The sequence below is a fragment of the Hibiscus syriacus genome, unplaced genomic scaffold, assembly GCF_006381635.1.
Source record: "Hibiscus syriacus cultivar Baekdansim isolate YM2019G1 unplaced genomic scaffold, ASM638163v2 tig00110388_pilon, whole genome shotgun sequence".
Lineage (NCBI taxonomy): Eukaryota > Viridiplantae > Streptophyta > Magnoliopsida > Malvales > Malvaceae > Hibiscus > Hibiscus syriacus.
In genome coordinates, this window is record NW_024062718.1 from 764,902 (window position 1) to 789,525 (window position 24,624).

A 24,624-nucleotide genomic window follows, 5' to 3' on the forward strand; every position below is an offset into this window, starting at 1 on the left:
ATTATAATAATGTAAAACTATATAAGTTTTCTATGATTGTAAAATGAACTCAAAACTTAACATGTATAATTTAGTAAATAAAACATAAATTTTAATAATAGAATTATAAAATATCAGTCGTAGAATATTTTTTAGAAGTATATAAATTATCGATCAAACTTATAATATAATGACAAGTAACATCACTTTAATCCTTGCTAATATTGGGTTCCGAATATCATTCTTTGTAATCACTCTCCTCCTCTAATACATCAAATATATGTTTAATTTTAATTTTGTAAATATTTTTATGGTCGAAATCTAAATTTATACTTTGATCAATGAAACATTCTCTCGATTTTTAATATATATATTTTCATAACTTTGCATTGATTTTGGGCTTCGGCCGAAATTGATATGAACTTTCCTTTACTTTGGGCTAACCGTAATTCCAACCTAATTATGGCCCAAAATATCAGCCTCAAATAGATACCCAATTATAATTTTCAATTAATTAATTGTTTTTGAAATTGATTTCCTGTTGTATAAAATCTTTTCCTTTTTCGAAAAGCTCTTTTTTCAATTTCTTTAAACCAGGAAGCAAAACCAAAATGGCGGGAACTGATCCACCAAAATATCTCCTCTCTCTAATCCTAGATTCGCGTCTGAGAAATCTCAAGGGGGTAACCATTTTCCTTTCTATATAACATACGTGTTTCTGTTTGTTTCTAGAGAAAATGCTGGAAATGAGAACAAATTTGAAGTTTCCGGTCGGATTGAAGCTTTCTTCTCTCTTACATTTTATTTTTCTACATTTTTTGTTCATAGTAAACGGAGATTTTTGTTTGAGGTGTTTGGCTTTTGACACGTATAGAGAGGAGTCGTTGTCTTGAAGAAGCAAATCGAAGAGCTCCGATCAGAGCTTCAAGCAGTGAATTCCGAGCTTGAAGAAGCGAAACATTTGAAAGAAACAACCGAGCAAGAGATTAAAGGCTTCGAAGTTGAATTAGCTTTGAACGAAGCTTCGATTCAAGCCCTAGAGGTTCGTTGTTTTCGCTTATTTTTAACTTCTCGCTAATTTATTTTTAACATAACTTTTTTATTTTCCAATTATTTGCAGGCCAGGATTGCTTGATTCAGATGAAATATTCACCATTGGTTCTGAAATAGAAGACCTTAAGGTACTTAAACGACTTTGTTATTGTGATTTGTTATATCTAAATTAAAATTCTACACTTAATTAAATAAATACTTATTTATGAATTTTGCATGGATTATTTGAAGAATAAAGAGGCAACATCAAGGTAAGGAGATCATCTTCCTTCTCTTTTTCTTTTTAATCTTTTTATACTTCTAAAGAAGAAGAATTGCTGATTCTATTTCTTGTTAATTCTGTACAAAGATGAGTTTATTGTCAAATGGTTCAGTTCAATACTAAGATAAGGTTTGGTGTAATTCATATGAGTCCTTCCTTAAGCTTATGATTATATTCTTCTCTCCAGATATGCTGTAGCTATGATCTAGCATTTCCATGAATGGATTTTCAGTAATTATGAATGTATTTCTTTCTTACCATGGACCAATATGTAGTTGTAATTTTATTGTCGCTTTTGGTTGAGGTAAAAAAGCCAATATACTCATCAAATAATTGTATTCTTTCATCTGACATGGAAAAGATGAATGGAGTCCTGAAACAAAGATGGGGAGGGCCTAAAAGCTGAAATATTAGTTGGAGAAATTATAGCAATTTTTTTAAACTGTTTCATTCTTTGCACCAATATTCAAGGATCTGTGATTTGCTGTGAATCGGGATTCTAAGATATTCCGATATGCACCCTTGTTGCTTACCCTTAAAGATGATTTACTTATGATATGCTGACACTTCTTACTCAGGAAATTCCAAGAGACAATATCTTCTGGTTTTGAGAACAAGAATATTGTTGGCAATGCAACAGGTTATAACCTTCAAATTCATCCTGTTTTCCCCTCACCAATTTTTCGAACCATCATTTTACATTGTTTCCATCTATACTAATCTTATTTAGGGAATCAGATTTGTTTTACCAACTTTTAATGATAAAAAATCATATTACATGTCTATGTGTCTTCAAGTTGAACAGTGATCTTCCCTCTATAATGATAAGTTTTAATCTTTGTTAAACAAACTATAACTTATGCTTCTTACTGCATGACCTATTTCAAGTCAATATCAACAATCTTGTTTTCTATTAATAGTTTATCACAAATACCTCTGTTTTTTAAGGCAGTTAAGCTTAAACAACTTTAGTGAAAACTGTGTCAAAAAAGAGGAGGAAGAATACCTTGCGGAACAGAGTACCCAAAAGCAGGTAACTAGTCTTCTGGACTACAAATATCGCTAATAGGATACACTATCAAATGTATAGTTGTTCTTAACTTAGTTGCTTAAATCATGCGAGCCTTAGTTGCCTAAGTTTTACTAGAAGTAATCTGAGAATAATTGGGTGGTATGAAAAACCATGCAGCTTCAGCTGGAGTTGATTGACATTGAAAGGAAGGTGTCTCTGATGGATGTAATGATGCGGGAAACATAAGCACTGGAGGACTTGACAAGATATCCTTATCAAATGCCTTAGGAAACTACGCATTGACATGTCATCGATTAAACATGAAGTCTTGATTAAAAAGAAGTATGTGAAGGGAAAATGCCATGTGCATGTTATGCAATAAATCATACACCAATATTACTATTAAGTGTGATTAACATCTAAACACATATTGTCTTGATCGCTTTGTATATCTGCAATTTGTACAAGCTGGTTCCTCACTAGTTAATTCTCTATTTTGTTATCAAGAAAATAATGGGAAAGAAATAAAAAAACTCTTGAACTGATAACTATTAGAAGTTGAAATCTTGTGTTGATTTACATATTCTCATAGACCTAGGAGTCAAGAAGGTCATTCTTTGGATCTTTCCATTGCCGGAAATTTTTTTAGGTAAAGTATATATTTGAATTTTTTTATGCTGGCTTTTATAATCTTTTTCTTAACATCTTTGTGAATGAAATATATTACTTGTAAAATAGCTTCTTGATGGAAATAAGCAGACTTCTGAACTGGAAAAGACATGTGCTTCCTTCAATGAAGAGTTGCAGAAGAGGTGTTATGTCCCAGTTGTCAAACAGTTAATGTGGAGGTTTTGGGTGGAATGCTTCACGCAAATGATGCAAATTGATCTGTTAGTATCATACTTGCCAAGTTTTCTGCCATGGTATTGATGTCTATGAATTTTATTTGCACAAGAACTTTTGGACTATACATTTATGGCATTTGATCATATGGTATAGCCAAAAAACGGTTTGCTAAAGTCGAGATAGGGATAAAGATGTGTGAGGGTTATCTGAATGCACTATGTGTGAAAGAATATACCATGTTTTGAACTCACTTTTGCTCTTTGGATCTTTCCATTGCCGGAAAATTTTTTAGGTAAAGTATATATTTGAATTTTTATGCTGGCTTTTATAATCTTTTTCTTAACATCTTTTGTGAATGAAATATATTACTTGTAAAATAGCTTCTTGACTGGAAATAAGCAGACTTCTGAACTGGAAAAGACATGTGCTTCCTTCAATGAAGAGTTGCAGAAGAGGTGTATATGTCCCAGTTGTCAAACAGTTAATGTGGAGGTTTTGGGTGGAATGCTTCACGCAAATGATGCAAATTGATCTGTTAGTATCATACTTGCCAAGTTTTCTGCCATGGTATTGATGTCTATGAATTTTATTTGCACAAGAACTTTTGGACTATACATTTATGGCATTTGATCATATGGTATAGCCAAAAAACGGTTTGCTAAAGTCGAGATAGGGATAAAGATGTAGTGAGGGTTATCTGAATGCACTATGTGTGAAAGAATATACCATGTTTTGAACTCACTTTTGCATGCCAAAATTTCATATATAATTGTTTCAGCTGCTGACTGATAACATCTGAGAATGATGCAATGTTTGAACCTTCAATATATATTTTTTCAATTATCTCTTATTGTGCTGAATAAGAGGTTTGGTGTATCTCAGTTATTACTCAATGTTCAAGTTTTTATGAGGTTTACTTTGCATTACTGTATTTTAACACTAGGTTTCATCTGTGGATCCAACTCGTAACCAAACCATGTCTAACAAAAAGTAAGATATGAAAGAGGATTATGAAATAATGATGCCTCCTCAAAGCTAGCCTGCAGTAAAATAATTTAGCTGAATCCTCTCTGATATGGTATGGTTTAACTACAATTTTGCATGTGTGGAAGATGCTTCGGTATCCTTTACAATCAAAGATAGCAATGTAGATTTGCCCTCTTCTTTGTTTCCACTCGGCCCCTGTAATGAAAACACTATCTATCATGCCATGATGTTATCTACAAATTTCCCGAACTTAATTCAAACTAACTGGACCATGCATGCATTGTTGTTACTACGTAGGAAGACATATTGTCATGCTACAGAAAGAATGAGGAGAACTTACAATCTGTTCTGGAGGCATAATATTTGGAAAAGTGTCCTTGTCTAGAAATCTTGAATTGGTGGATTTCATGACTTCTATCTGTGTTGAGAATAGGGCAGAGACGGGTCGATGATCAGAGAACTTGCTTTCACTGCGAAAGTAGGATAAAAGTTTCACTCCTTTCCCATACCACAGAATTCTATCACACCTGCAACCAGACACAAATATCAATCATGCTAATAAGTTGTCAGAAATCCAGGTCTTATATACTATGTTTCTAGAACTCTTTATTTTCCATTAAGTATTCATGTCCACCACTTATGTCTGACACATATTAGGATATACGTATGGGTATGATCCTCCAAATATATGAAAAAACTTGGAAAACCGACATTCACCTCAAGCCTTGGTAAACTAGCTTACATATGGTGACTATGTGCCTAATTGCCGATTGTAGTAGTGATAAGAATTTTATTCTGTAAAAGTTAGATGATCGCAAAACATGTTACCATGCTGGAGTCCTTTGTTTCTCTCTGATCTGTTGGGAAGGCCCCGAGTACCGATTACAATTTGATGAAGAATACTTGTATGTTGGTGCAAAATTGATGTTCCCCTCCCTCCAACCTTCAACACTCCTCCATCTTCCTGTTCCTTTCGAAGCTGATCGAATTCCTGCAATGCCTTCCAGTCTTGCTTCTTTATTAAATACCTAGCTAAATTGTCTTCCAAGTCTAACCTATAGTTGAGGTCTCCGAACCAGAATATCTGACTGTCTTCACAAGAATAATGATCATGGAGTTAGGATTCTTCGTTCAACTTATTTGAATAAACTTTATATGGTCACTTTTATGTAACTGTTTTGCATTTAGAGCTAAAGTGTACTATAAAAACAAGGTTGAAACTGGAAATTCATTAGCATTTTTAGGGGACAGTTAATATGTTGAAAATTTTGGTTAACACCTGTATCTAGTAAGGACCAATCTCATCCATCGTATTTTTTTTAAATCTTTTGATCGTCTTTTAAAAAGGAATTACTTACTCATGTCCTAAGATGGTGAGAGGATAAGGATTGTCATCGTCGTTGGCTGACAGAGGAAAAGAAGTTCGCTTAAAAATCTCTGAAACTTGACGATTCCTTCGACCTTCATCACCATTCTTCTCACCCGAAGCCAAGTGAGCAGCAATGAAGCAGAAACTGGTACCTTCAATTGTCATACTAACAGAAACTGAACCTTTGTTTCCTAAAAGCCCATGATTCCACAAGCCACTGAGCTGACTTTCCCATTTGAAACACAGTATTTCTCGAGCAATTCCTTTTTCATCCACACACTAATAAAAACTCCAACCATTTTCTTGCTTGCCATCAGCTTGTATTTGCTGCCACCGAGATATAGTTGCTGATGTCGTTGAGTTTTCGACCTCCCTCTCATCCGTAAGCTATCAGTTATGCCACTGAAACTTGCTCTTCTTTCACTATCATGTACTTGCACATGGTAATTGTCACTCGAGATTGGATCCAACAGGGGAGTCAACCAAGGGCCACCAAATTTTTCATTGAGTGTTTTTCCTATTAACAAGTTCCAATTTGTTGCTTCAGTCGGATCTTCTGCTCCTATCACGGTTCGAGTTTTCAATGGTACGATCTCTTGAAATCTGCAGGTCAACAATTTTTTATTGTCAATTTACTGATCTATTCTTTCTTTTGAATTATGAATAGCCTATATAGCATTATACGATTCTTGATTTTATTTGACTTGTTTCGTACCCGAGAACATAGATATCAGCAGCATCCTGGGGTTTTAGCCACTCATGTAAATCAACAGCTAAGCTTCCTACAGGAGATCTTCCAGCAACATTCCAAGTTCCCACAAAAATTCTGAAACACGATGGGAAAACGGTTAGCTAATCTATCTTTAATCCCTTTTTGTTCCTTAACTGCATTAAGCCTTTTAAACACACCTTAACTCATTGGTTGAAGTACAAGGATCCATCTCAAATGAACTAATGTAAACATCTTCCATGAAATCATCATCTTCGTCTTCTTCTCCAGATGCAAGAAAAAACACTTCCAGCATTCAAATCTCGAAACCAATAGAAAAATCCCATAAAAATAACAAAACCAATGATGAAATAAGTAGATAGAAATTACTTAAAACCTGAAAGTACATCCAGGCCGTAGTAAGGATCAGGTTGCTTGTGCTTCTGCTTGTTCTTGTGCTTCCTTTTGAACCATTTGCGGAATCTCCCAGAGCTTGAGTTTGGGTTCATGTTATCCATTATAACTCCTAAAGAAACTCAAATCCATACCAAAAGAACACGTAGGCACCCTGCAAAAAAAGGGAAGAATTAGGATAGTATTCAGAAGCTTAATGCAACTTCTTGAAGTACTTTCTTCCAGGTTTCATCAATGATCAATCTCCATAATAGAAATATAAAAATAGAATGTAGTTTTTTCCCCGTTAATATTGTTGTGTTCATCGCCTGACAGCAAGTAGATGAGCTAGAGGGAAGTTTAGAACAAGGAAACAGACTTAACGAAGCTTAGACATTAATAATTGAAGCGATAATCCCAAGAGAGGGACAAAGAAGAGAAAAGTACAATGAAAAGTCTAGGTTTGGAAGATTGATGAGAAGAAACTTCCTTAGCTATATTATCTTTGGGTATATGCTCGAATTATTTTCAAACTTGAATAAAAATACAATATACCAGGAAGCCGAATCAATCGGAATTGTGATCTTAGGCTAATAAGTTGAATCGGTCATATGATTATTATGTCGGAAATTATTATATTAAATCAATGAATTAAGATATGCAACTTAAAACTAACTATTGTTAATATAAGTGGTTGATATTCAAGAATTTAATGTTATAAGGTCAAGTTTGAATCTTACTGTCGGTACTTTTGATAGATAATCTGTAAATTTTTATGTAAATCTTAATTGAGTCTTAGGTATATTTTAATCGTAGATTGGGGAACCACCCTTTAGCTAAACTTTTATATAATATATATATATATTTAGTTAAAGTAGCACAAGATATTATTAAGAATAAATGAGATTAAAAATAATTAATAATAATTTTTAACAGAGATATCAACAAACTCATAATGAGGGAAATTTTTAAATAAAAATCTATGCAAACACTTTATTTAACATAACTAATGGATATACAATAAAAAATTTTAGAAACAATAATTTTCTTTAAGATCGGAAAATATAACATTAACAAGACATATCATGTTTTTTTAATATTTTATGAAAAATTTATATTTAACATAATCTATTTTGTAGACCTATAAACGTGAGATTTATTATCCCTTTTTATTTTTATCTTTGTTGATTGACGGTGACATCAATTTAATGTTAGTTGTCGATCGTTTATATTTTTATTATCTTTTTATTTCTATTTTTTTATTTTCAATAAATCTGTCTGTATGATATGTTTTTATCTGCCGCCTTTATGACATGTTTTCTTTATCTTTTGGTAATTTTTTCAATCGTTTGGTTGTTGTGTTCACTTATTTTTTTACTAACGGTTGATTAGACATCATCCTACTGATCAAGATGACGCTTATCTGTTATATGTTGATCTTCTATGCGTTGGACTTTCGGATTAGATTTGGATACTAATTTATGCGTTTGTAGATAGCTTTTCAAGTTATTGGAATTTGATTTGTGGTTGTCGATAGTTTTTTAGAAGTTTAATCCTCTTTTATGGTTTGTTTGTCGATGCGATCAGATCTGTTGTATCTATCTTTGTTGAGTTTTCTTAGTTAGATTTTAATCTTTCTTTGTATGGTTCTTAAGTGATTTTAAGTTATTAGTTTTCTTTCAATGATTATATGAAATTGTTTTAATTATATATATAATTTATGATTATAATTGTAAATATTTATTGTAATTTAGAATATTTTTTTTTGAATAAAATTAGTGATTTAAAAAAAAGTAAATAATAGAGGGAACAACCAACAAATTTTTCATCAAGAATGCTACGTAATTATATATATATGTTTGAGAATCTGTATCTTTTATGAATTAAGATATAATAAATTAGTCAACATTTACTACTTATAATACTAAAATTATATTAACTATAATAAAAATGCAGTCCAACGGAAAACCGAGTCTAACACTATGCAAAGCAGTCCAAAAATGCAGAGAGCAGATTGGCCCATCTCAGTTATGACGGTTGAATTGCTTTGTAGGGTTCTTGAAAAAATATTTGCTGAACGTATCGTTGGAATTATTTTTTGAGATGATATTAATATTATAGTATTTAGAAAAATACCGATAACACAATACGTCTTCCTCATTTTTCTTGTCATTGAAATCCCAAAATTGCCAAGGCTCTCGTATGATCAAAGCTGAAGATGCATTGTGTTCCGGTGAATTTCCGAAGATACAATATTTCTGACAACTTCCAACAGATACTAAAACATTTATACTAGATCAAAAAATATTCCAATAAAGTCGTATTCAATTAATAGTTTTTCACAACATCACGAGCAAATCAGCTCAGTTATGACTTATGACTATACCACCCACTTGCATGATTTGACATCTTCCTCTTTATCAACATATAGAAAAGTCATTCTTATTTATAACTTGGAATTGTTAAATATCTTCAATTAATATCGGCAAAACTAAAACCAAAATAACATGTGAAACTACTCTATACTGTAAGTTTTTTTAATTATTCTGTAATATTGGGTTAAAAGTAAAATAGTTCATATAAAATAGGTCAAACGAATATAATATGTTTTTTTTTTAAATTAGGACTGTTGAAATTAATCTTACCGTTAACCGTAACAATTAATCGATGTAACCACTATATTTTATAGGTTAATTAACTAATAAGGTTTAATGATTCGATTAACTAAACTGCTGAAATATCGGTTAATAGTTACAATTACAATTAATGAATTTTGATAATGGTTAACTATATGTTTTAGAGAATAAAATTAGAAATAAAATCAAAATGATTCTTCTTTTATTTTAGTTATAATATTTATCTTATAGAATCACATTATCAAACATATATGGAGTAATACATGATTTAAATTATAAAATATAAATATACACGTAAGATTTTAGATTGTAAAAAGATGTATATCTCGTAATATATATTTCTATAAAATAAAATACATTTACAAATAAATAAGATTTTTAAATATATGTTTCTATTGTCGTAAATTTATGGAATTTTAAGTGTGTCATGTTTGAAAAATATTGCAATAGGTTATATGGTTACCTTATAACCAAACCGTTAATAAGATTAACTTAACAGTTAACGTTCTAATGTTATTATATTTAGATATTAAATCATAAATGAGATCAAACAATAATAATAATACAATCCCACTTAAACTTTTTTTATCAGCTTATGAGATATTTATTATTGTGTGTAACTCAAATCATAGATGTACATGAGTTGGGTTGGATCGGGTTTCTGGCCTACTTAAAATTTTATACTATCCATTTGAAACTTAACTCGATTCGAGTTTAGGGTAATTTCACCCGATTCAAATTTGATCATACTTTTGAGATAAAACCCAATTATGATCGGACTCAACATGAAAATATATAAAATTAATTTATTCAATAAAATAGTGACTTAATTGAAAATAAATAAATAACGAGGGACATTTTTGAAATTATATCCAAATATATATGGTATATTTATATTATTTTTGAGTCGAGTCTGATCATATATTTTTCACCTTAAACCTGAACCGACTTTAATTTATCCTCAAAAATTTAACCTGACTAGAGTTATTTTTTTAAGCCGGATCCAATTAGATCAAACTCTATCAAATTCGGATCTCGTGCCTATCCATACTCAAATCTTTATATTTTGTCGTATTAAGGATCGTTGATTATCCGAAAACATTCACTGCCAGCAGAAGAAACTTCGCTCTCGTATTTGATCCAGTTGCTCACATGCAAAATGTCCCACGTGCTCTAGCTTTTTCTTCCCACGACTTCTTAGATAAATGTGTATAGATAATATAGATTAAAATCCACGTATACAATTGAGAATAAATTTTTATATATTTTCAGTAATATCTTCTCATTTCTTAGCGTTAGTCCTAACCATCTATTTTCACTCATTCAATGATTTAAAATTGTATAAAACTAAAAAAATTATATTATGTAACAAGATCATATCCTCGTGTATATATTATATTATATATATTTAGAATTTGGATTATTTTTTCTAGAAATTAGATTTTAATTTTAATATATATGGATTTTTAATTTTATAATTTATAATTTTAAAAGATTTAAATTATAATTTTATTCTTTTAAGGATTCAAATATAATTTTATCATATTTTAATCTATTATATTTAGAGAAAATCTACCTATGGTATTAGAGAAATATCTGCCTATGGTATTATATATATATATAAATGATAAAGATCTAATTATATATGTTAAAATTTGAAAAATAGATAATTAAGATAATTTGTTTCATTTGCTATTGTTAATTTTAACCATCTATTTACTCATTCAACTGCCTAAAAACTATAAAACTAACTAGAAATTATATGAGAAAATACCTCAGTGACCGATTAAAATCCAAGTATACAATTTTAAATAGATAATTGAGAATAAATTTTTATATTATTTTCAGTAAATATCTTCTCATTTCTTAGCGTTAGTCCTAACCATCTATTTTCACTCATTCAATGATTTGAAATTTGTATAAAACTAAAAAAAATTATATTATGTAACAAGATCATATCCTCGTGTATATATATATATATATATATATATATATATATATATATATATATTAGAATTTTGGATTATTTTTTCTAGAAATTAGATTTTAATTTTAATATTATATGGATTTTTAATTTTATAATTTATAATTTTAAAAGATTTAAATTATAATTTTATTCTTTTAAGGATTCAAATATAATTTTATCATATTTTAATCTATTATATTTAGAGAAACATCTACCTATGGTATTTAGAAAAATATCTGCCTATGGTATTATATATATATATAATGATAAAGATCTAATTATATAATGTTAAAATTTGAAAAATAGATAATTAAGATTAATTTGTTTCATTTGCTATTGTTAATTTTAACCATCTATTTTTACTCATTCAACTGCCTAAAAACTATATAAAACTAACTAGAAATTATATGAGAAAATAACCTCAGTGACCAAAAATCTTAGATAATATACGATTTTGACCAACTTTTTTTGGATTTGTGAAAATGACCAACAAAATCGCAATGCGATCTCTAATTCGCATTGCGATCTCCACTATCGCAAATTCACGTTGCATTTCGCATTGCGATAGTTGAAAATCGCGTTGCGTTTTTCCATTTCGCGTTGCGATAGTTGCATGTCGCGTTGCGATAGTTGAAAATCGCGTTGCGATTTTCCATTTCGCGTTGCGATAGTTGAAAATCGCGTTGCGATAGTCTACAGTCGCATTGCGATTTTCCATTTCGCGTTGCGATAGTATACGCGCGGACATGTCGAAGACACGTATTACCACGACCCGACCACGACCACGACCACGACCACGACCGACCCGACCGACCCGACCCGACCCGACCCGAGACGGACGGCGGCGGCGGTGCGCGAGAGTCCCCCTTGTTCTCTATCACTCAACAAGGAAGTGGGAAAGCCAAGCCTTAAATACCATTCCCAATAGTGTTTCCAATACAATGTGAGATTGAGCATTACCAACACTTGTTTCCAATACAATGTGATTATTCAGGAAACAATTAACAATCATGCACCTTAAAACAACTGAATCAACAACCAATTACATTAGTATTATACGATTAAATATGTCATAATTAAAAGTCAATCTACAATCAATCGCGATTATTGTAATTTTAAGCAAAATTCAAAAATAATATCATTTAAGGCTCAATCCCACATAGTATTGGGAACAAGTGTTGGTAATGCTCAAATCCCATAGTATTGGAAATACTATTGGGAATGGTATTTAAGGCTTGGCTTTCTCACTTCCTTGTTGAGTGATAGAAAACAAGGGGACTCTCGCGCGCGCCGCCGCCGTCCGTGGTCACTGAGGTTATTTTCTCAAATTATATTGTAAGAGAGTAGTAGCCTTTGTGTATATATATATATAATTTGATGATGAATTTAATGGAGATGTTTAAATAGCCCTTCAAAAGTGTAGTGTGTAGACAGGAACTAATAATTTGAGAATAAGGGAAGGTAAATAATTAATGGGTGTGGGGTAGAATTAATTAAATAAGGAGATAATATAAATTAAGTAAGGGGTTGGGACATAGGCAGAGACATAAATAGCTTTCACAGGTTGCGACATTCTAACTAGAATTCCACATTCTGCTGTTTGCAGATATCTGTCCTTCTCATTTCTTTATTATTTTGTCTTTTCAATTTCCCCTTTTTATTAACACAAATTATTTCAACATACTCTTTGTTGGAAATTATATTGTACATAATCTTAATATATGGTTTAAAAAAAGTGTTATTAGTTTTGTTATTATTTTTTTAATATTTTCGATAAAAAATTACCTAAAACATTATTATTTCTACCTAAAACATTAATGTTTTAACATTTTCGGTAAAGTGCCTAATAATAACAAAACAGGTAGAAAAAAATAATATTTTAGGTAGCGCTTTACCGGATATGTTAACAAAATGGGTAAAGCACCCCATAATAACAAAACAGTAGAAATAATAATGTTTTAGGTAATTTTTTACCGGAAATGTTAAAAAATTAATAACAAAATCGATAACGTATTTCCTTAGCCGTATATTAAGGCTGCCGATGTTAGATTTCCCCACTCTTTGTTTCTTGTACCAGACTTGTTCTTCTTTGGACAATTATTATAAAAAAAAAAACTACGATGAACAATAAATCACTATGAAATTAATAATTATTGAAATTTGAATTCGATATCATGTGAAGTTAGATCAATTATTTCATAAATTTAGAAATCAATCAGTTTTGCTGGAAATTCCCTGCCCTCATGTCTGTTCCTTTAAGGATATTATGCCATATGTAGGCTTGATATATTGAAATTTAAAATAGAATTCAAATAATTTAAAAAATTTATTAATTAATAGATTAATGTGTTCGAGTCGAGTTTTATAACTTTACAGCATATATATGTACATGTCAAGTTTGATTTGCAAGCTCTATTTTTTATGCCAGATGTTAGGTTTAGATTTGGAGAAGAAATGAGGTCCATGTATTGGCCATTCGATTTTTACTTTAGCCTTTGGAAGTTCTTTCTGATTTACGAAGGAATGAATGAGGACTAGGTGGAAGTGTGGCTCAATACAAGGAAAACCACTGATTCAAAGAACCTATAGAGCCCAAAAAACAAGCAATCTAATTGCACTTCAAGGCCTGTTGTTGAAACACCATTAAAGGAACATTGCGATGCTTCCTTTGATCTCTGATCCAGTAAGTTGGTATTGCTGTTGGATTGAAATCTACAATTGTGTACACATATATAGTTTTTATAAAACTAAATAATTAAGTATATTATACATATCATAAGTATTAAAGTGTGGGAGAGTACTTTCATTTCTTTTCGGAATTTTTTGTTTTTGGAAAGTTAAAGTGCTTTGGAGTCCTCTGACAATCGTGGAAGACAAGGATGATATGTGCATAGAATCTATAACGGGGTATAACAATTATGACGTATTTTTGTATAAGCAAAATTCAATAGATATAAAGCCATTGATCTGCCCTGTGAACAATTTACTCAACAAACTTGATATTTTAAACATGCTCAAGTGTCCTTGTCACGAGGAACTAAACCAACAAGGTTTTATTTATTTATAATATCTAAATAGTGTATATTACATTAGTTAAACGTGTAAAAAGAACAACCCTTTATTGGAATCTGCTTGGCCTGGTCTTTCGCCATTCTTAAAACAAAGCCCCCTATCCATGAATTTTTCTTGTCTTAAAAGAACCAAGATGGGACAAGCAAAAATGGTGGTGATGGGATAAGAAACAAACACATGATTTTATGTTAAGGGTGAATAATTTCAGTGGACGAAAATATATTATTAAAAAAAAACAGAAATTAAAAATTTCTAGAGAGACTACCGCCCCATTAGTCTCCCCGGATCCATCTACGATTAACATGTACTTGATGCTTGATATCTATCACAACCTGATGATTATCAGCAGAATGCTGGAGGAGTTCCATTTCCATCACACACCTAGGCTCGACCTGGCTGTTGTCTAGACTTGGATGCTCTCCTGAAACATATAATTTCATGGAAAAAAAATGTTCATTTCTGCAATGTCTTAATCTACTCGTATTTCAAGTCCGGATAATATAGATTATTTGAATTTCATGAAAAGGAATGGGGACTGTGAAATGCATCTTTCTTTGAGATAAAGTGGAGTAATACTTCCCTTTCTCTTTATTTCTTTCCTTATCAAAATAAGAAAAGATCTGTTTAAAGAAACTTTTCTAAAAGAACATCACCAACTTTGAAATGCAAATTTTATTTACTCTCTGTAGGGAAAGAACTAGAGAATATTCCAAGGACGGCGTAGAACGATTGATTGCTTGCTCAAAGATGTTAAAGACATTGTTGGAATCCGCCTTAGGGAAAAACATTAATAGACTAGATAGTACAACTTAATGTTTTGTAATGCTTGGGGTATAGTCTAACTAATCATATTGTAGGCTGTAATTTGATTCTTTCATTGTTGATTGGTGGATGGTTGTAACTAAACCTTGATTTGGGTAATAAAATCAGAATTATCCGAAAAAAAAATTGTGAATTCATTTAGTGAACTCAGCCATATTACTCGGTCGACTTAGCTGAAAGTGTTATTTTTTTGCTATATTTTCATGTATTTTGGGGAGAGAGGGGGGGATATAAGACATTGATATGCAGTTCATGTTATCTGAGGCCAGACAAGTACCTGTTGTGAATGGGATCAGGTCCATTAGGGACTCTTCTCTTGCTGACATAACTAAAATGGAAATCCTGGTGAGAACCAAGCTTCTCTTTTGCAACGAATTCCCAGCGTTTGAACTCTCGAGTTGAGGAAATCGTTATCGACTTTGTTGTCGTGGTTGCTCGGTTCACTAGGTCGCCTACGACCATAACCAAAACTGCCACAAGAACTGTAAATCCGAACAAAAACTTCAACGTTCTACCACCCTTCCCCATAATCTTTCTGCAGTTTTACAAGTTTTCAACGTAGAATTGCGGGTCATTAAATAGAGAACTAATGACAAACATGTTGTGATTTAGGGAAGGGATGGGAAGCAGCAGATAAAAACATGGTGGTTTAAGAAGCCAAAAATGGAAACAATCCTCCTCGTATCAAATAAAAACAGCTTCTCTTTATTGGATCCATGCCGGAGAGACCAACAGAATCCAGGTTCAAAAATAATATGTGCTTTAACAAAGCTACTCGGCATTCAAAAGCAACATGTAGGGTTTGTTCAGTTGCTTTGGATATGCTTTTCAATGTAAAGCTACTCGGCATCGAAATCCACATTGAAAGAACCGCATCAGAGAATGCATTGAATCACTGATCTCAATGTTTGTTTTAAATTTATGAAGTGTAGAAATAATTGGAAGAGAATACTTTCTTGTATCTTATTCATCACCATTATGTGTGTATATTGTTAAAAGTCAAATAATTTAGGCACCAAATTAGGCATCTAATTTTTGTTTAAATTGGGTAATGGGATAATGAATTTTAGTCATTGTAATTTAGGGTATTTATAAGATTAATCCTTAAGTTTCAACTATAAATACCCTAGCTCATTTAGCTTCAAAATCATCCTAAAGCATTCTAGCTTTCTTCCAATACTAGAGAGATTTTAGAGAGTTTCTTGAGAGTTGTTTTCTCCTTTTTTTTTATCTAGAGAAAATTATCATTGTTTTCTCCTTGGTAGATCGAGAGAGGTTGTAATTCCTATTTTCTCATAATGAAATTCTTCTACCGTTGCCTGTGGTTTTTACCCTAAATTTTTAGGGGTTTTCCACGTAAATTTTGTGTCTCTTTTATCTTCATTTTTATTTTCTCAAATTATCAGTTGCGATTTTGCTCTATTCGATAGTCGTCTTCCGCAACAATTGGTATCAGAGCCAGATTTGAGTGTGTAATATCTGCTTATTGTCTTTGTGGTTGCCACCAAAAGGTGGATCATCCAACATAAGAAAATAAGAAAGTTTTACCCATTCTTTGAGGTTCTAAAGAACTATTCACGATAGTGAAATAGTGGGAGCTATCAATAATAGAAGTTATGACAACGAAATTTGATATTGAAAAATTCAATGGGAGAAATTTCTCATTGTGGAAATTGAAGATGAATGTCATCCTGAGGAAAGCGGTTGTCTAGCAACTATCAGTGAAAGACCAGTGGATTTCACAGATGACAACAAATGGATCGAAATGGACGGGAATGCTATGGAAAACTTTCATCTAGCATTAGAAGATGAAGTATTGTCAAGCATCGAGGAGAAGAAGACATCTAAGGAGATATGAGACCATCTCACCAAATTGTACGAGGCCACATCGCTGCACAATAAAATTTTCCTTAAGAGAAAATTGTACACTCTCCGTATGCTAGAATCTACTGAGATGCTCTATGCTGTGAAGCGTCAACCACCGTGGAAGGAAGAAAATGATTTGCAGATATATGGCTCATTGATTCGGGAGCAACATATCACATGAACTCAAGAAGAGAATGGTTCCATCATTATGAACCTGTCTCAGGAGGATCTGTGTATAGTTGCAATGATCATGCCTTAGAGATCGTTGGCGTGGGAACCATCAAATTGAAGATGTATGATGGAACAATTAAAGTTGTTCGAGATGTGCGGCACGTGAAAGGTCTGAAGAAAAATTTATTATCATACGGATGTTGGATAATAATGCTAGCAAGATTGAAACACGGAAAGGAATCATGAAGGTGTTTGTGGAGCGCTTGTGGTGCTGAAAGGTGAAAAGATAGCTGCAAACTTGTACATGCTGAAGGGAGAGACATTGCTAGAAGCAGAAGCCTCTGTTGCCTCATGCAGTTCAGATTCGGCAATGCTATGGGCATCAGAAACTTGGACACATGTCAGAACAAGGAATGAAAGTCCTTGTGGAGCAAAAGCTACTTCCAGGCTTAACAAATGTATCACTTCCTTTGTTTGAGCATTGCATAACAAGTAAGCAACACGGTTGAAATTCAACACATCAAATTCTAGAGGCAAAAGTGTTCTAGAATTGGTTCACTCTGACGTATGGCAAGCACCAGTAATGTCCCTAGGTGGAGCAAAATACTTTGTCTCATTTATTGATGATACTCCAGGATATTGGGTGCACCCTATAAGAAGAAGTCAGATGTGTTTTCAACTTTCAAAAACTTCAAAGCGCGGGTGGAACTTGATTCTGGAAATAAGATCAAGTGTTTCAGAACAGATAATGGAGGAGAATACAAGCGAAGAATTTGATGACTTTTGCAGGAAAGAAGGTATCAAAAGACAGTTCACAGTGGCGAACACTCCTCAACAAAATGGAGTGGCAGAGCGGATGAACATAACCTTGTTAGAAAGAACAAGAGCAATGTTGAGGGATGCAGGCCTAGAAAAATCATTCTGGGCAGAAGCAGTCAATACCGCCTGTTATTTGGTGAATCGAGCTCCATCAACTGCAATAGAGCTGAAGACACCAATGGAGATGTGGACTGGAAAACCAGCTGATTATTCAAACCTCCATATATTTGGAAAGTATAGTGTACGTGATGTACAACTCCCAAGAAATTTCAAAGTTGGATCCAAAATCCATGAAATACAAATTCTTGGGGTATGCTGATGGAGTAAAGGGGTATCGCTTATGGGATCCCACTGCCCGCAAAGTGATCATTAGTAGAGATGTTATCTTGTAGAAGATAAACTACAAAGAAAAGAAGATGATGATAGCGCTAAAAAGTCAGAGACTACTCAGATACATGTGGAAAAAGAGTTTGAAGAAGGAGATTCTTCTGAAGCAGAACCAGCACATGATGAACAAGAACCAGAGAATTCTGAAGCTCCAACAACTCGTCAATCAGATCGTGTGAGAAGACGTCCAATTGGCACTCAGATTATGTTATAGAAGGTAATATTGCATACTGCCTTTTAACAGAGGACGGTGAGCCATCAACATACCAGGAGGCAATAAACAGCTCAGATGCTTCACTATGGATGATGGCAATGCAAGAAGAAATCGAAGCCATTCATAAAAATAATACATGGGACATTGTGCCACTACCACAGGAAGGAAGTCAATTGGTAACAAATGGGTCTTCAAAATCAAGCGAAATGGTGACGATCAAGTTGAGAGGTATCATGCAAGACTGGTGGTCAAAGGATATGCTCAAAAAGAAGGTATTGATTTCAATGAAATATTTTCTCCCGTGGTTCGACTAACAACAGTTCGAGTAGTTTTGGCAATGTGTGCTACATTGAACTTACATCTAGAGCAGCTAGATGTTAAAACAACTTTTCTTCATAGAAATCTTGAAGAAGAGATTTACATACTCCAGCCTAAAGGTTTTGAAGAAAAAGAAAATAAGAACTTGGTTTGCAGGTTGAACAAATCTCTGTACGGTCTAAAGCAGGCGCCGAGGTGTTGGTATAAGAGATTTGATTCCTTCATTATGTGCCTTGGATACAACAGACTTAATGCAGACCCTTGTGCTTATTTTAAGAGGTCTGGTGATAACGATTTTGTTATATTGCTGTTGTATGTGATGACATGTGGTTGCAGGACCCAACAAAGATTATATTGAAGAATTGAAGGCACAACTGGCTAGGGAATTTGAAATGAAGGACTTGGGATCAGCAAACAAGATTCTAGGGATGCAAATTCACCGAGACAGAAGTAATAGGAAGATTTGGCTTTCATAAAAGAATTACTTGAAGAAGATTTGTCACGATTCAAACATGCAAGATTGTAAGCCAATTTCTACCCCTCTTCCTATAACTTCAAATTCCCTGCCCTCATGTCTGTTCCTTTAAGGATATTATGCCATATGTAGGCTTGATATATTGAAATTTAAAATAGAATTCAAATAATTAAAAAATTTATTAATTAATAGTTAATGTGTTTCGTGAGTTTTATAACTTTACAACATATATATGTACATGTCAAGTTTGATTTACAAGCTCTATTTTTTATGTCAGATGTTAGGTTTAGATGTGGAGAAGAAATAAGGTCTATGTATTGGCGATTCGATTTTTACTTTAGCCTTTGGAAGTTCTTTTGATTTACGAAGGAATGAATGAGGACTAGGTGGAAGTGTGGCTCAATACAAGGAAAACCACTAATTCAAAGAACCTATAGAGCCCAAAAAACAAGCAATCTAATTGCACTTCAAGGCCTGTTGTTGAAACACCATTAAAGGTACATTACGATGCTTCCTTTGATCTCTGCTCCAGTAAAGTTGGTATTGCTGTTGGATTGAAATCTACAATTGTGTACACATATATAGTTTTTATAAAACTAAATAATTAAGTATATTATACATATCATAAGTATAAAGTGTGGGAGAGTACTTTCATGTCTTTTCGGAATTTTTTTGTTTTGGAAAGTTGAAGTGCTTTGGAGTCCTCTGACAATCGTGGAAGACGAGGATGATATGTGCAGAGAATCTATAACGGGGTATAACAATTATAACATATTTTTGTATAAGCAAAATTCAATAGATATAAAGCCATTGATCTGCCCTGTGAAAACAATTACTCAACAAACTTGATATCGTTTAAACATGTCTCAAGTGGGTCCTTGTCACGAGGAACTAAACCAACAAGGTTTATTTATTTATAATATATCTAAATAGTGTATATTACATTAGTTAAACGTGTACAAAGAACAACCCTTTATTGGAATCTGCTTGGCCTGGTCTTTCGCCATTCTTAAAACAAAAGCCCCCTATCCATGAATTCCTTATCTTAATAGAACCAAGATGGGGACAAGCAAAATGGTGGTGATGGGTACACTCCAAGAGTTTAACCCATTTTATCCATGGTCGGAAATTATAAACAAACACATAATTTATGTTAAGGGTGAATAATTTCAGTAGACGAAAAATATTATTAATAAAAAAATAGAAATTAAAAATTTCTAGAGAGACTACCACGTCATTAGTCTCCCCGGATCCATCTACGATTAACAGTACTTGTTGCTTGATATCTGTCACAACCTGATGATTATCAGCAGAATGCTGGAGGAGTTCCATTTCCCATCACACACCTAGGCTCGACCTGGCGGTTGTCTAGACTTGGATGCTATCCTGAAACATATAATTTCATGGAAAAAATGTTCATTTTTGCAATGTCTTAATCTACTCGTATTTCAAGTCCGGATAATATAGATTATTTGAATTTCATGTAAAGGAATGGGGACTGTGAAATGTATCTTTCTTTGAGATAAAGTGGAGTGATACTTCCCTTTCTCTTATTTTGATAACTTTTCTAAAAGAACATCACCAACTTTGAAATCAAATTTTATTACTCTCTGTGGCAGGAAATAAACCAGAGAATATTCCAAGGACGGCGTAGAACGATTGATTGCTTGTTCAAAGATGTTAAAGACATTGTTGGAATCCACCTTAGGGGAACAAAACATTAATAGACTAGATAATACAAACTTAATGCTTTGTAATGCTTGGGGTATAGTCTAACCAATCATATTGTAGGCTATAATTTGATTCTTTCATTGTTGATTGGTGGATGGTTGTAACTAAACCTTGATTGGGTAATAAAATCAGAATTATCCAAAAAAAAAAAATTGTGAATTCATTTAGTGAACTCAGCCATATTACTCTGTTGAATCGAAATAGAGTAAAATCTCTAATTGATCGAGAAGAAGATAAACTCTTTAGAATAATCTCACAAAATTGCAAAAGGGAAGAACTCTTAAGAAAGCTTTCAAATGCTTAAATTAAGCTTTGATTGTTGGATGATAAAACTCAAATACAAGTAGGGTATTTATAGGTTACAAGAAACAATCTAAACCACTCATTAAAATAAGCACTAAATAATCTAAACCATTGAAATTAAACATGAGAAAAATACTTAATTTCACCTAACTAAATTGATGTAAGCAATGACATCAAAACTAAATTGATGTAAGCAATGACATCAAATTAATTTAGGTGTGAACTTATTTAGGCTAATATTGAATTTTCAACACTCCCTCAATGTTAGCCTCCATTCTTTTAATCACGTCATGTTGACGACGAAATGTTCAAACTTTCCAACACTCAAGCTTTTTGTAAAAAGTCAGCAATTTGCTCATCTGGCTTGATTTTCCTCATCTCAATCTCTTCTTGCAAAACTTTTTCCCTAACAAAGTGGTAATGTACTTCCACATGTTTAGTTTCTTGCATGAAAGACAGGATTCTCCGCCAGCCAAATTGCCGATTGGTTGTCACAATACAAACGAAATTGCATAATCTACTGGTTGATGTAGATTATTCATCAACTATATCAACCAGGTACTCTTGAGCTGCCATTGCTGCTGCTCGATACTCAGCTTCAGTGGTTGACAATGATACTGTTGGTTGTCTTTTGCTACACCAAGAAATTGTTGGAGCCAAGCTTAAACACATATCTAGTTGTGATGATCCTGGTGTCATGATCTCCTGCATAATCAGCATCACAATAACCAACTAACTTGCCAGTCTTCACCTTTCTTGTACAAAAAACCATAGTCAATTGTATTCTTCACATATTCAGTATTCGTCGAACTGCTTCCAAATGAGGCTTCTTTGGATTTTGCATATACGATCATCACATCAGGTCGGGTCAAGGTTAAGTAGATCAGACTACCACCAATTTTCGATACATTGTTGCATCTTCCAAATCTTTCCTTCATGTGCACACATTTTGATATTTGGTTCCATTAGCGTTGAAGTTGACTTGCATTCGAGCATTCCAAACCTCTTCAACAAATCTTTAGCATATTTCTGTTGACATAGAAATATTCTTCGTGTGTGCGATCAACCTCTAGACCAAGGAAGTGCTTAAGTTGTCCAAGTTCCTTCATCTGGAAATGAACTGATAAATTCCCTCGTCTGAAGAATTTTGCCTCATCATCACCGGTTATGATTAAGTCAATCCACGTACACTAGCACAATAGCTAGCTTACCTTCATGGCTTTGACAAACAAGCTAGAATCTACAGGTGTTACTGAATAACCACTTTTCGTTAGAAATTCAGCAATCTTACCATACCACGCCCTAGGTGCTTGTTTCAATCTGTAGAGTGCTTTTCGCAGCTTACACATATTCAGGAAGATCTTGACTTTGAAAACCCATTGGTTGGGTCATGTGGTTCCATTAGCGTTGAAGTTGACTTGCATTCGAGCATTCCAAACCTCTTCAACAATCTTTAGCATATTTCTGTTGACATAGAAATATTCCTTCGTGTGTGCGATCAACCTCTAGACCAAGGAAGTGCTTAAGTTGTCCAAGTTCCTTCATCTGGAAATGAACTGATAAATTCTCCTTCGTCTGAAGAATTTCTGCCTCATCATCACCGGTTATGATTAAGTCATCCACGTACACTAGCACAATAGCTACTTACCTTCATTGGCTTTGACACAGCTAGAATCTACAGGTGTTACTGAATAACCACTTTTCGTTAGAAATTCAGCAATCTTACCATACCACGCCCTAGGTGCTTGTTTCAATCTGTAGAGTGCTTTTCGCAGCTTACACACATATTCAGGAAGATCTTGACTTTGAAAACCCATGGTTGGTCATGTATCTCCCGATCTAGTTCTCTATGAAGAAAAGCATTCTTCACATCCATCTGCCACAAGTTCCAGTCTTTGTTGGCTGCAGTGCAAGTAAGACTCGTACGGTTGTAAGTTTCGCCACTAGACTAAATGTTTCATCATAGTCTAGTCCATACTGTTGAGAGAAACCACGAGCTACCAATCGCGCTTTGTACCTCTCGATTGACCCATCTGGACGACGCTTTATCTTGAAACCCATTTGCAAGATATGGGTTTCACATCTTTTATCTTTGGTACAATATCCCAAGTTTGGTTTGCTGAAGTGCATTGATCTCTTCTTTCATAGTTGTCATCCACTCAGAACTCTTCGATGCTTCTTCGAACGTCTCAGGCTCCGTTTGCTTCTTCAATTATGGCTGCATTGGCATATTTGGGATTTGGCCTTCGTATTCTTGTTGACCTTCGGAGTTGAGATTGGGAATTGATTCTTCTATTTCACTAGGCCCACCTTCTTCGTTGGTTGTTGATAAACGCCAGTTTGCCAAGGATTCTAAGTCACTCTTTGTTCGACATCATCGCCATTTAGATCTCTGATTCATCTGAACTTGTTTGGAGTTGAACATCATGCTCCCCTATCTTTGTTGTAGCTTGTCTCCAAATTCTCTCGAATCTGGCAACACCTCATTCTCTGAGGACCACCAAGAAATGCTTCATCAAATACCACATTTCGTGACGTGTAGCATCTTCCACTAATTCACAACATTTCCACCCCCTTCTCTGGCTGTCATATCCCACAAAGATACATCTAACAACTTTCTTGTCAAATTTGCTCCGTAAATGATCAGGAACAACACATACACAACCAAATACTTGAAAGTAGCTAACTGTAGGTTTTATGTTCCATAGTTTCTCAAAGGGTGAAACAAATCCTAACCTTGGTTGAGGAAGTCTGTTGATCACAAAGGTTGCAGTCCTCATTGCTTCGGCCTAAAACCTTCCAGGTACATTCTTTGCATGTAGCATACTTTGACAAATTTCTGCAAGATGCCAGTTTTTCTTTCCGCTACACCATTCTGTTGTGGCGTGTTGGCACAAGTGTACTGATGACGTATTCGACATTCCCTTAGGTATTGAGAGAACTCGTTTGATCTATATTCTCCTCCGTTGTCTGTGCGCAAGCAATATATCTTCTTTCCCACTTCTCCTTCAGCTGAGTCTCTGAACTCTTTAAACTTTGAGAAAGTATCAGATTTTTCTTTCATAAGAAAACCCACACATACCTGGAGAAGTCATCAATGCATGTTACCATGTACTGCATCCGCTAATTGATTGTTGCTTAACCGGTCCGAACACATCAGAGTGAACAAACTCCAACGGTTCTTTTGCTTTAAACTTCGACTCGTCATATGGTAATTGGTGTGCTTTACCATAC

General features: G+C 33.5%; 1 pseudogene; it reads right to left on the reverse strand.

Moving 5' to 3' along the window:
- Nucleotides 1-4,160: 4,160 nt before the first annotated feature.
- On the reverse strand, nucleotides 4,161-7,120 carry LOC120123017 (annotated as a pseudogene).
- Between the last annotated feature and the right edge of the window lie 17,504 nt (nucleotides 7,121-24,624).